Source organism: Vigna angularis, chromosome 6, assembly GCF_016808095.1.
Source record: "Vigna angularis cultivar LongXiaoDou No.4 chromosome 6, ASM1680809v1, whole genome shotgun sequence".
Lineage (NCBI taxonomy): Eukaryota > Viridiplantae > Streptophyta > Magnoliopsida > Fabales > Fabaceae > Vigna > Vigna angularis.
In genome coordinates, this window is record NC_068975.1 from 20,262,763 (window position 1) to 20,277,282 (window position 14,520).

Consider the following 14,520-nt stretch of genomic DNA (forward strand, 5'->3'; position numbering starts at 1 on the left):
AAAAACATATTTAACCCTTATTTTTACTACATCGTCAAAGGATGATACGTGAATTCAGTTTTGGTCTTGGATTTATTTTCAAGATTCATAAGAATGATGCTAACGAAAAATGAACCATATTGTCTCCATAAAAAAAAATAAGGACTTGAGTCAAAAAATAAATATAGGATGAAATTAATAATTAAGTTTTTATTAGATTGTCCATGTGAATCACATTAATTCTATTTATCAAATAATAGTCTCACTTGAGTAAAAAAAATATAAAAAATATATATTAACACATATTTTTGGATAATATTTTGACACAATACATGTGTGGATTTCTAATACGTCAACACGATAACATATAAATAATAAACTAGTGAGAAAATGACATGTAAGCGGTGTCAAAGTGTTGTAAAAAAATTGTATCAAAATATCTTTTTCCAACAAATATATAAGACGAAAATAAATCAAAAACTTAAATATACACAAAAATTATTAATTAAGTCAAGTTCAAAATAAACATGGATTAAATAACACAAATCTTATAACAAATCAATTAAGAAAATTAGAAATTTGAGTTATCATATTTAAATTAATTTTTATAAAAATTATAAAATGAAAAATAAACAATAGAGATAAAAATAGATATTAGAAACTAGGTTGACTTTAATATTTTAGAACTTTATGAGGAATGTTTCCAAGTGTTAATTTTCTAACATCCAAAAAATATAGTATAACTATATTATAGGGTCATCTCATAAAATGATACAATAGGACAGTCATCTACTAAGTAAAAAAGTGTTAATATTACAGTTATCCAAAATAACTACAAAATTAAAATTTTATAAAATTATGCCTAAGGAACAAAACTATAAACATAACCGATCGGTTCCTACAAAATCTCCACATGACCGATCGGTCCTAGTCTAAACAGTTGGGTCCTCTCCATCCAGTGCCTACTCTACCGAACACTCGCCATCCTCTACTCACATCCAACGGATGATCATTGCAAAGAAGAAATGTCGAACGGGTAACATAGCAAGACAAAAAAGAATGGTAAGCTAGTGTAATTTAATAGTCATATAAACATACAATCCAAACAAACATATCAGATAATTATACACATGTAGAAAAATATATAAACACATATTGACCGACCACTACAACTCGACCATCTAGACTAGTATGAATATGTAGCTTTTGGCCGTTCGTACACTCGTGGGTGTAGTAACTGGAAACCCATCAGCTGTCACACGAGGTTAACCCGTTATCACTCACTCTAGGACCCCCCCCCCCTCCTCGGCTAGGGCCTCCTGCTATTCTCACGACATGACTTACCTATCTCTACTTGAGACTTGGTAATCATTAGAATGTCAAAATGAACGTCGTGGATTTCGCTGTCCATACTCATACTATACCACCACCTTGATTAACTAATCATTGAGACATTCCTCCTTGGAATTATCTTTCATACCAGTTGGAACATCATACTTTATTTAAATTTTAATACAATTTCTCATACATAGTAGATCAATACAACTCTAATAATTAATTTGAACCAAACAATGAAATAAACATTTACAGAACAAATAACATTTGGTAGAAGAAAACCAAATAGACAATAGCACAATCCCTGATTACTACCGAACGGAAAAGATCAACATAACCTATGAATGAGACCGAACGGAAAAACACTCACAACACGTGAACATGACCGAACATTCATTTAACGAGTAAGGCTCAAAACATGAGTCTACTGTAGTTAAAGGGTCGAACGCTAGCACAACCGAACACTTTTAGGTTAGATAGAACACTAAGAACTTAAACCAAATACTAATACAATACCAATCACTAAAACATTACCGAACGGTCATTAACAGGTAAGTCCCATAAAAGGTCGAACACAGTTAAGACCGAACATCAGTACAAGACCGAACTCTATAGCTAAACCGAATACTAGTACGAGACCGGACGTTATGGCTAAACCGAATACTACTAAAATTGAACGTTAATACAATACCGAGCACTACTTAGACCGAACACTACTCAGACCGGTGAACTCCACCAACGACAACACCTCATCCCAGACTCCCAAGTGATCCAGTACACACGTCCTTAACAAATCCTCTAGTGACTGAATCGTCCTCTCAGACTGACCATCCGTCTAGGGATGATATGTAGAACTCATCTGTAATCTGCTGCCCAGCTCACTTTGTAGAGACTGCCAAAACCTGGATGTAAACCGCAAATCTCTATCTGACATTATACTCGACGATACTCCATGCATCCTCTCTATCTCTCTGATGTACAAATGTGCAAGCTTCGCCATAAACATCCTCAGATTTACTGCCAAGAAATGAGCACTCTTAGTTACCCGAACCACCCAAATGACATCATGACCTCTAACTACCCGTGGCAAATGGGTAACAAAATCATGTTTCCCACTAATTTTCAACATTAATTTCATTTATTTATCTATACCAATATCAAATGAATACTTAATAACCTAATTATAAATAAAATTATCACATTAAACATTTCACTTTTTATTTATTTTTACTTTACTATACTCTCCCACCAACCCAAGTGTCAAATCATTCCACACTTTATTCAGTACAACACAAAAATAAATATTTACAGATAAAATAAAGTCATAAATATGTTGGAAAACAGTGAAGAAGTATATGGTAACATTGTGAGGCTATTTTGTTGTAAAATAGTTAAAATAAAGAGTTACCGATGGTGATCAATGAAACCCTAATAAAGGAATATTATTTTTAACTGACTCTTTCTGCCTCATTTCTTTAGAAAAAAAGGCAACAACTTGAGGTTACAGATTGTCGATTTGTTTAGAAAAAACCACAAATTTGAAAGGAAAATGGTTGATTTGATAAAAACCACATATTTGTGATTACAAAATTAAGTTAGTTAATGACATTCCCAATGATTTAGGGTTACTTACGGTATGTTTTAATGGAGTTTTCACTATTTTTTCTTTTGTGGAAAGCATAGGCTCTGAAAATTCCACCTTCTTCTCTTTTATCCTTCCTGCTGAGAATTCAAAAAGAACATTGAGAGAAGCTGGTTGTCATCGATTCAAGGGAAGATTTAAACTGCTTTTTGCATGCCATATCTCACAAACACAGGTAACAAAATTTCTCTTCTGTTTTTTCATCAATGTTTTCTTTGTAGTATTCTCTTGCTTTTACCATCTTCTCTACGTAACTATAATGCATAACAACAAAACATGTTAATTTGTCGGTAATGAGAGCAAACATCATTTTGTATTAGATTTATAGTTTATTTTTTAATGTTGTTAATGTTTAATTTGTTGTTAATGTGATAGAAGAAATATGGAGCCAAAAGGTGATCATCAAAAGCCACCAAAGATGATGATGCTTAACAAACTCCCTGATAAACTTCCTGAGTTGGACGTTGAAATCATAAAGAAGAACTCACACATGCTGTCACCAACGTCGTCTCAAACCTCAAACATGAAAAAATCACCTGGGAGGATGAATTGTCTATGCTCACCCACCACACATGTTGGTTCCTTTAGATGTCGCCACCATCGATCTTCTTCTGGCATGCGTAGAGGAAAATCGATTGGTTCCAACCTCGCAGAATTGGGTTCAAAAGCTGGTCCAATAAGTGACTCACTCAATGCTCAATAGCTTGCATTCCAAACATAACGAGGTTGCTCAAAACCATGTTTTGATCTTTCAAAGTGTAAAACTCTTGTCATATTAATCTCTCAAATATATTAATCTAATCACTTTAGTCTTCAAAACTTTTATCATTATAAATAAGTCATGTGACTTTTTTTTCTTCAAATTTTGGACTAAAGTGAAGGATAAATTGCACTTTGAAGAACTTTATCTGAATTCTTTTATTTTCAAATATTGGAGTGAATATCTGTTATACTTTTCAAGACCAAATTCTCTATTTGCTCTATTTAAATATACACGCATACACTTACACAAACAACCATTGCTTGCATAAAGTGTTTATGATGAGATCTTTAGTTTGCTAATGATATAAAAAGTTATTTCAAGCTACTTGATGTTCAATTTTCTTTATATGTTGTTTTCAAAACTTACGATTGAATCATGCATATAAGAAATATAAAAAAGGAAAAACTAAATAGTAAACATGTATTTATGAGTATATAAGATAGGCAAATCATAATTCACAAAATAATAACCTAACTAGCGTACAATTATATGTATATTATAAAATGATGTCTTATTAATTGTTAATGTTTTTTAATTGCACCATAAATACTTTTTCTCTTGTTTTTCATTGAGACCTCTTTGATGAAACCAATATTTTAGTAAGAGTAACAACATGACTATGAGCAAAAGAAGTGATAGGGATAAGACACATCTTGATCGCGAGCAACAAAAACTTCACAAGATCTTTAAATATTATTCTTAATGCATATTCACAATGATCTTCATAAAAAATATTAAAAATTAAGATCATTAAAGTCTTCAATCATATAAAAATCTTAATTCAAAATATCGTAATTTACAATATTCAAAAACTGTAAAACTAATATAATTTTGTAATTAAAAAATTGTTTTCAAAATTAGTAACCTGAAAATGTTTTAAATCTTTTAGAATTAAAAAATATAATAATATGTTCATCCTATTATGTATCATTATTTTATTTCAAATTTTGTTTATTATATTTTATTATTAAAAGGTTATTGTTTTAAAAAAAAATGTGTGTTAAGTAAGTATTTTTAATTTAAATTAAGAATGTTAATTTTTGTTCTTAAGTTAATGTTTTGAAAATAATAATATATACGGTTAACTATCCTTTTAATGTAAATATTTCACAGGATTATTTATATTATATCACTTTTTAAATGTGATAAAAGTATTGTATTACATTATTAAATCATTTAACTTGAGAAATAATAAAAACTTATGATAAAAATATTATCTTATTCTTTAATTTTATATATATATATATATATATATATATATATATATATATATATAGGGGTTTGTGCACGTACACCTGTTTTTCAGTAGATACATTTTAGCAATGTGTACCGGGTTTTAGTAGAAAAAAATATCCTTATATATCATGAATTCTATGTTTTAAGATTAAGGGTATTTTAATAATTTTTATTCTCAAACTAAAAAAAAAAGAAACTCCCCAAACCCTTCTCGCCTCCCTCATTCCTCTCAACCCTTTCTCTTTCATCTCTCTCACTCCAACATTTTCTCTGTCAGCCTACGGTAGCCCAACTGAAAAAATATCAGAAACACTGACTGTTAAACAATCTTACAAAAAATGATTTTATAATGAGCTTTCATTTTATAATTTTTGTCTTATCTAATTTTATCCAATTTTCACAAGCATAAAGGAATTGGTAATTGACTTGGAAAAAAACAAAAATACTCGCGATTAAGCAATTTCTTACAAAAAATAATTTTATAATGAGTTTTCATTTTATAATTTTTGTTTTATCTAATTTTATCTAATTTTTACAAGCATAATGACATCAAAGGAATTGGTTGGCTTGGAAAAAAATCAGAAACACTCGTTGTTAAACAATTTCTTACAAAAAATGATTTTATAATGAGTTTTCATTTTATAGTTTTTGTCCTATATAATTTTATCTAATTTTCACAAGCATAATCACATCTGAAGAAATTGGTAATTGGCCTGGATGGTTTTTTTTAGAGATGATGATTCAACATTTGCAAATGATGAAATTAGAGAGGTTAGTGAAAATGGTGAAATTGAAGAGATCTTGAATGAATCTTTGCTTGAAGGTGAATACGTCAATGACAGAGAAAATGTTGGAGTGAGAGAAATGAAAGAGAAAAGGTTTAGAAGAATAAGAGAGGTGAGTAAGAGTTTGGGGTTTCTTTTTTTTTTTAGTTTTGAAAATTAACCTTAAAACTTAGAATCCATGATATATAAGAGTATTTTTGTCTACTAAAACCCGGTACACATTGCTAAAATGTACCAATTGAAAAATAGGCCTACGGGCGTTAGCAAACCCATATATATATATATATATATATATATATATATATATATATATATATATATATATATATATATATATATATATATATAATAATTTCCGTGATGAAATATAAGACTTAATAAACTTTATTTTTATTTATTACAATAATATTTTAAATTTTTTTCTATTTTTTAAAATGAGTAAATGTAGTTGTTTCATATAAATAAATGATAATTTAAATACAACGAATTTTAATTTTTTTTTATTAAATTATTTCAATTATCACCAAATTTAAGAAGCTACTTTAATATTAAGGAATGATTAAAAATTTAAAAGACCTCGGCAACGAAAAACGGAGTCAAAAACTTGTTAAGATCTCGGCAAGTGTACCGAATCGTATCAAGTAATAATAAACGGTAAGATCAAGTATCGTTTCCCAAGAGACTCACGGCACTAAACAATTATGTGATTACTCAACTAATTAAGACTCTAAAGAACAAATTTTGGGATTTTTGAATGCAAATGCAATAAAATAAACATGAATGCAATTTGATCAATTGAGGCTAAACACAAGAATGAATGGATGAAGTTGATGATATTATTGTTGGGTTTAGATTTCACCTAATTTACTCTCATGCATATATGAATTCATCTTCTTCATTAATGTTAATGTCACTTTCTAAGTTACCTTAAACCCGATGTCATGATGAAGAAAGCCTACTCCTAATTACTAGTTCACAATGTCTTGTCTCCCTAGCAATTAATCATGCATTACATTCGCACATAAGCTTAAAGGCAACTGATCCTCCTATTTCTATGTCTAGGTAATATTGCTTCCCAGAGAATTTCCTCAGTTCTAGATTTCCCCGTATGTGTCCATATCGACAAAATCAAAGATCATGCAATTGAATGAGTTAAACAAAGCATGCAAAGAGTAAAGAGGAAAAACCCTAAAAATTAATGAAGTAAATCATATATAATCAAGAATCAATTCAATACATGAGAGTTTAAGAGGTTACATCTTTCCTAACAACAAATAAGGTTTAGTTCTCCATCGTCATGGAAGAACTAGATGGACAATGGAATGAAAGAATGGAAGAGATAGAAAAACCCTAGAAAGAGAAGAGGAGAGCCCACTACAAGAAAAATCACAGTTACATACGGTCCAAATCCGTATATAACCTCCAAAATCCGTATATAAAATGATATTATATACGGATTATATACGGACAAAAATCCGTATATAAAAGAAGCGTAGCTAAGTTATATACGGATATATCCGTATATAATTTACATACGGAAAAATCCGTATATAATTTATATACGGAAAATCCGTATATAATTTACATACGGAAAAATCCGTATATAAAAGCCGTATATAATTATATACGGAAAAATCCGTATATAATTTATGATTTTATAAAAAAAAAATAGTTGATTCTGCATCTGTATTGGATGTGAAAGTAGTTTTATAAGGCGGAGAGTGACCTTATTTGGGTGAACTATATAAGAAATTGTATATGAAGCAGGGTGCTTTTCAGGATTTGTTTTTTCTCCCGGAACAGCAAATGATAGATTCCCATATGAAATTGTCCCTAGCAATACAGATCCGGGTGGAGAATTCTGCAGAAATTTTACAAACACCGTTATATACTGTCAGTAGGAATATCTGAAATGTTGACAGGGGATAACAATGTACCTTGGGAAGTTTTTATTTTTGTGGTGGACCAATATACAGCCCTTCTTTTGGTCCATCTAAATGAGCCATTGGGGTCCATCCACTACTCACGGTTTGCTTGGCAAAAATGCATAGCCACATTGATGAAATGAACTCACGGCATATGAGAGAATCAAATTCTGAATTTTATCAAGGAAAGATGCTTCATGGCCCACATAGGAGAGAAGTACATTTTAATTCTTTTTTGAAGCTCACCACTCACGGTTTTCTCATTTGGTTTTGGCATCACCCACGAAAGAAAAAAAAAACAAATACAAGGGGCCACCACTTTCACGGTTTTGGCTTGCTAACAACTCACGTCCACATGGATCTACAAAATGCAACCAAACATCATTTTTAAATGGAAAGAAGGGCCACCTAAATGAAGCAAACACGGCAACCACCACACAAATGGGAATTCTTCTTTCTTTAAACAAAGAGCATGGAGATGTTGCAGCCATTTGCTCACGGGATGGAAAAAAAAGCACCAAAAAAAAACACCACGGCCCCATACAAAAGAAATGGATTCAGATTGGTTTGAAGTGGTGTCACGGTGGCTTTAGTTTTGATTCTTCCATTCATAAAAAACACACACGGCCTTAGTCTTTGAGAAAGAAACCCACGGTTGGAAGGAATTAACCATGTGAAAGGAGAAGAGTGGAAATCTGAAATATTTTGTTGAAGAAAAGCTGAAGCAGCTGGAAAATTCACGTGCAGCACCTTGGTCCATCTTGGAGCATCCAAACACAGCAAGCTTACGTCCAAGTGCAGCTCACGGCTTATGGTTCCATTTGGAGCAGCAACCAAGGGGGAAGAAAGGAGAGAAAATTCACGTTCCCAAAAGCAGCAAGCTTACGTCCAGCAGCCACGTTGAGAAGGGAGAAGAGTGCTTGGCTGGAATGTCCACGGTCTTGGTCCAGTTGAAGCTGCAACGTGTAAAGTGGAGATGAGGAGAAGAAGGTGTTGTAACGTCCAGCAAAGGAAGAAGAGGAAGAAGAGTGCAAACGGATTGAAGAAAAGACAGAGGGGCCCACCCTATTTCTTTGGCACACCTAGGAGGTGAAGAAAGTCTTCATGGGGACACAAACATCACAAATCTGGATGGAAGGCAGACCAAGAAAACCGTGAAAGCTGGAAGTTCACGGGTTTTCAATTGGAGATAAAACAAAACAAACAACTTGGTTAAAATGAAGGAGGATTTTATCCACTTTCTTCCTCTACCCAATTACTTCCTCCTTCCCTTTAACAAAACAAAATATCAAAGCTCCCCTTACTCACACAGAACCACCCTTGCTGAGATTCTAACACACAAGGTTCTTTCATCTCAATCCCAACCAGCCTCTTTTTCTTTAACTACTAACCCATACACCTTCTCCCATGTTCTAATCACTCTTCATTTAACTACCAAAAGCTAAAACTCACCACTAACTACTCTCCCCAATAAAATTGAAGACACCTCTACTCTCACCTCTACCTTTCACCGTTCCGAAAGCCCCACTCTTGTACCCCAGAGTTCACCAAGCCACCACATATCTTCCCCTATTCCTTTCTTCTTAAACTTCCAATACCCGTTACTCTATCCTAACCCTCCCTTTCTCCTTTCTCACACCACCCTCACTGGAAATCTCAAAACCCAAACCAATACCAATTCCAAACACAAAAATGCATCAAAATAAACAATAGTCTTACAATTTTAGAATGTACCATTTTAAAAATCTCACCTTTAGGAATCAAAGCACTTTCTTTAACCTTCACGAGAGAAGCATTACTGCTACCACGTGCTCGACCTCCTCGGCAGCGGGTTTCACGCACGAACTTTTTTTCGAACGACTGGCTTTGAGACCTATTAAGGCTCTCGCCAGTGCAAGGCGGGTTTGGGAGTTTTCCTGAGGTTTGAGACATTAATCACAAATTTCACTCAGTTTATTCCAGAGATGGGGAAAAAAGATGGAGAAGGATGGGAACACTTACCACTGGCCGAGAATGATGGCGGAATGGACGACCATCCACAACGGTAGCAGGACCCCGATAGGTCACACGCACTGAACGAAGAAGCACTCTCACTAGCCGACCCTCTGTGAAGGAAAGAGATGTTGCACACTAGGGTTGGAGAGGAGAGGTGAATGAATGGTTGATGAAAGATTGATGAAGATCACTCCACAGAGAAGAGGGTTTGAGAGCAAGAGAGTTCGAGAGAGAGAAAAGAGTTCTAGGGTTCGAGAAAGGGGAAATGCTTCTTCAGAGTGTGCCAGCATCCAATTAATCAGAAAAAAAAATTTTAAAAATAATTTCCCACATCCGTATATAATATCCGCAGTTAACAACCGCCATTAAGTGCAAACTTTATATACATAATTTATATACGGAAAATTCTGTATATAAATATCCGTATATAATATCCGTATATAAAGCCTTTTCTGGTATCCGTACATAAATTTCGTATATAATACTTCATTTATATACGGATTTACATCCGTATATAATTTTCCGTATGTAATTTTATTATTTCTTGTAGTGGCCATCTCCATCTCCATATCTACCCCCAAGGGCTGAAAAATGTGTTTTTGTTCTCAAGCCATCAAAAGATACAATCCCTAGAACATGCAAGTCCTTAAATAGAATATAAAAATAACAGAAAACATGTCCAAGCCCACGTCGTCGGCGCTTAGCGCCAAAATGGCACTCAGCGCAACTTTGGCGCTTAGCGCAACTTTTTCTTCACTCTAGTTGACTTTTCTGCACTTTGGTTGACTGGTTGACTTTTCTACATTCTGGTTGACTTTTCTACACTCTGGTTGACTTTTCTGGATTCTGGTTGACTTTTCTGCATTGCAACCATTCGGTACTTTAACTCTTCTTTCAAATCATTCCAATAGCCTAGAAAATCAAGGGAATCTAGCACAAAACCATTAAATTCACCTTCAACTCTCTTATTCACAAAACTAAAGAAAAAACATAAGTTAAAGCAAGTTTCTAAGTCAGAAAGGGTGTTTTTAATATCAAAATTAAGTATAAAAATAACGGTTTTTCAACCATTATCAACCAGTTCACAGGTCTCGGCAATACACAAAAATCAAGCCAATATCAAATTATTCACACATGCACACATTCAACCAATCATTTCAAACATAAACAAACATAATTAAATTACTAACTTCCCTTACCTCGAATAGACCCGACACTTCCTATGCTTCCACAGTTTTGACTAACCAGCAAGCAACTTTTAAGGCAACCTACTAATTTCTGATCGATGAAAAGGAACCGATCAGAGGATCAAAGGCAGAAAACAGATTCAGAGAAGTAGATGATGAATACATGCAAGTTGAACAGTGCTTGCATGTATTATAAAATACAGAAACTTCAAAGAACGAGTGAATTTAACTTACCAACTCCAAACAACAACTTGATTGGTGAAAAGAGAGACTCTTGCCATTAGGGAAAAACTCAGGCACAACCTAGTTGATGATCAGAAGAAGGAAAATGTGAGAATTTGTAGAGAGAAGGAGGAGAATTTTAGAAAGAATGAGGAGAATATAAAACTCAGAAATTTGGAGAGAAGAGGTGCATGTAGAAAGTGGCTTGAAGTTTTGAAAATTTTACTTATATACTACCGTAAAAAATCGTTCGGTCCAACCAGCTGCATACACCTGGATTCCACTTTTCTCTGAATTTAATGGTCCTGACATTCTCCCTAACAACAACAAAATTTTTGTCCTCGAAAATTGAACTTACCAGAGAACAGATGAGGATACAGCTCCCTCATGACTTCTTCCAACTCCCAGGTAAAATCACATGTCTTCTTATCCCAGACCACCTTAAATAAACTGATGGATTTTCCTCTAAGAATCTTAGTTAGACCGAACGACCTTTCCAATTCCCGTAGTATGATTTAGTCTAAGAAAGACGTGATCTCCAACAGCAAACTCCAAAGGTCTTCTTCTCCTGTCGGCATAAGACTTTTGTCTACTCTGTGAAGCTCTTAACCTTTCTTGAATTAGCTTCACCTTTTCAGTAGTCTGCTGAATCACCTCTAGCCCAGTCAACACTGATTCGTCTTCTTAAAACCAACAAAGAGGAGTCATACAACGTCTTCCATACAAGGCTTCAAATGGCGCCATGCCAATACTAGATTGATAGCTATTGTTGTAGGTAAATTCCACTAAAGGTAACACTTCATCCCATACTCCCAAGTGATCTAAAACACACGTCCTCAATAAGTCTTAAAGTGTTTGGATTGTCCTTTTAGACTGACCGTCGGTCTGGGGATGATAAACTGAACTCATCTGCAACCTATTACCCAATTCCCTCTACAATGATTGTCAAAACCGAGAGGTGAACCTAGTGTCTCTATCAGAGATAATACTAGATGATACCCCATGCAACCAAACCACCTCTCTGATGTAGACTTGAGCCAACTTGGTCATTGACATCTTCAAATTAACAGCAAGGAAGTAAGCACTTTTAGTTAATCGATCCACTATCACCCAAATAGCATCATGATTTTTTACTGTTCGGGGTAAAAGGGTCACATAATCCATAGCGATGCTATCCCACTTCCATTCAGGAATTTCCAATTGCTGCAGCAAATCGTTCAGTCTTTGATGTTCCACTTTTGCTCTTTGACAGGTTAAACATGATGTCACAAACTGAGCCACATCACTCTTCATACCTAGCCACCAAAATGACTCCTTAAGGTCCTGATACATTTTAGCCATGTCTAGATACATGCTAAAACGACTTTGATGTCCTTCCTCAAGGATCATCCTCTTCAACTCACCATCATTAGGTACACAAACTCTTCCTCTGAACTGCAAAATACCGCTCGGTCCCAAAGCAAAATCTTTACTTTGTTCGTTGCCGATTAGTCCTCTTGATTTTTTTAACTCCACATCTATTGCTCGCTTCTCTCGTATTCGGCTCAACAATTCACTTTCTACTACTAAGCGATTACAGCTGATACCGTTCGGTTCTAACTTAACTTGCAGGTTCAAGTCTCTAAAGCTCTTAATTAAATCCCACTCTCGGACCATCATTGTAGACACATGCATGATCTTTCTACTCAAGGCATCAACAACTACATTAGCTTTTCCAGGATGGTAAAGTAAATCAAATTCATAATCTTTTATGAATTACATCCATCTTCTCTGCCTCATGTTCAGTTCCTTTTGATGAAAAAGATACTTCAAGCTTTTGTGATCACTGAACACCTAAAATCGAGCACCATACAGATAATGCCTCCAAATTTTCAAGGCAAAAACCACTGTTGCCAACTCCAAATCATGTGTCGGATAATTCTTCTTATGAGTTTTAAGTTTCCTTGAAGCATACACAACCACCTTCCCTTCTTGCATCAGTACACAACCCAATCCTTGGTAAGAGGCATCACAAAAAACTTCAAAGGGCTTACTCGTGTTTGGAATTACTAACACAGGAGTGACCGTCAACCTTTTCTTTAACTTTTGGAAACTAGCTTCACACAGATCGGTCAATGCAAAAGGTTGATCTTTCCTGGTCAATTGAGTTAACGGTGCTACCATCTTAGAGAATCCTTCAATAAATAGCCTATAGTAGCTCGCCAATCCCATAAAACTCCTGATCTCAGTGATCGAACGGGGTTTCTCCTATTGAAGCACAGCCTGTACTTTTGCAGGATCCACGGAGATACCACCTGCTGATATTACATGCCTAAGAATTGCACCTCTTCCATCCAGAAGTCACACTTAGACATTTTAGCATAAAGCTTCTTCTCTCTCAACACACCGAGCACCTTCCTAAGGTGGTCCTCATGTTCTTCATGACTTTTAGAATAAATAAGTATGTCATCTATAAAGACGACAACGAATTTATCTAAGAATGGTCTGAAGATACAATTCATGTAATCCATGAATATAGCTGGAGCATTAGTAACATCGAACGATATTACTACATACTCATAATGACCATACCGAGACCGGAAGGCTGTCTTCTGCACATGATGATATCCAGACCTCAAATCTATCTTGGAAAACACAGTAGCCCCATATAATTGATCCAACAGATCATCAATCCTTGGTAAAGGGTACTTATTCTTGATTGTCAACTTGTTCAGCTGCCTATAATCTACACATAGCCGAGAACTGTCATCTTTCTTCTTAACTAACAGCACAGGAGCACCCCACGGTGATACACTTGGCCTAATGAATTGTTTATCCATCAACTCTTCAATTTGCTTCTTAAGTTCAGCTAGCTCTGCTTGAGCCATTCTGTAAGGGTCTATGGATACTAGCCCTGCTCCTGACACCAAATCAATTGAGAATTCCACTTCTCTAGGAGAAGGCAATCCAAGTATCTCTTCAGGAAAAACGTCCAGAAATTCGTTTACGATCGAACGGTCTACCCTCTTCTTACACTACACCGATCGGTCCAAATTCTACTCACCCTGAACCACTTCCAAATGAGATAGTATTAGGAAGCACTAGCACCTTCCATTATATCCTACCTCAAATGACCAATTGCTAATGACTCTTCCTGCTCTTCATTTGGAAACAATAATTTCTTCTCACCACAATCTATAAGAATGCGATTAGCAGCTAACCAATCCATTCCCAATATTACCTCTAAACCTTGAAGAGGTAAACAAATCAAATTCACTTTGAACCAACGACCCTCAACCACTATTGGACATTTAGCACAATATGTGGTCGTCCTAACCTCCCCAACTGTTGGGGTTGACACCACCAGATCAAACTAAAGCTCATCTACTGACAATCCCAAATTCTCAACACATTCCTTCGAGATAAAGGAATGTGTTGCCCCCGAATCAAAAAGCACACAACAAGATATTCC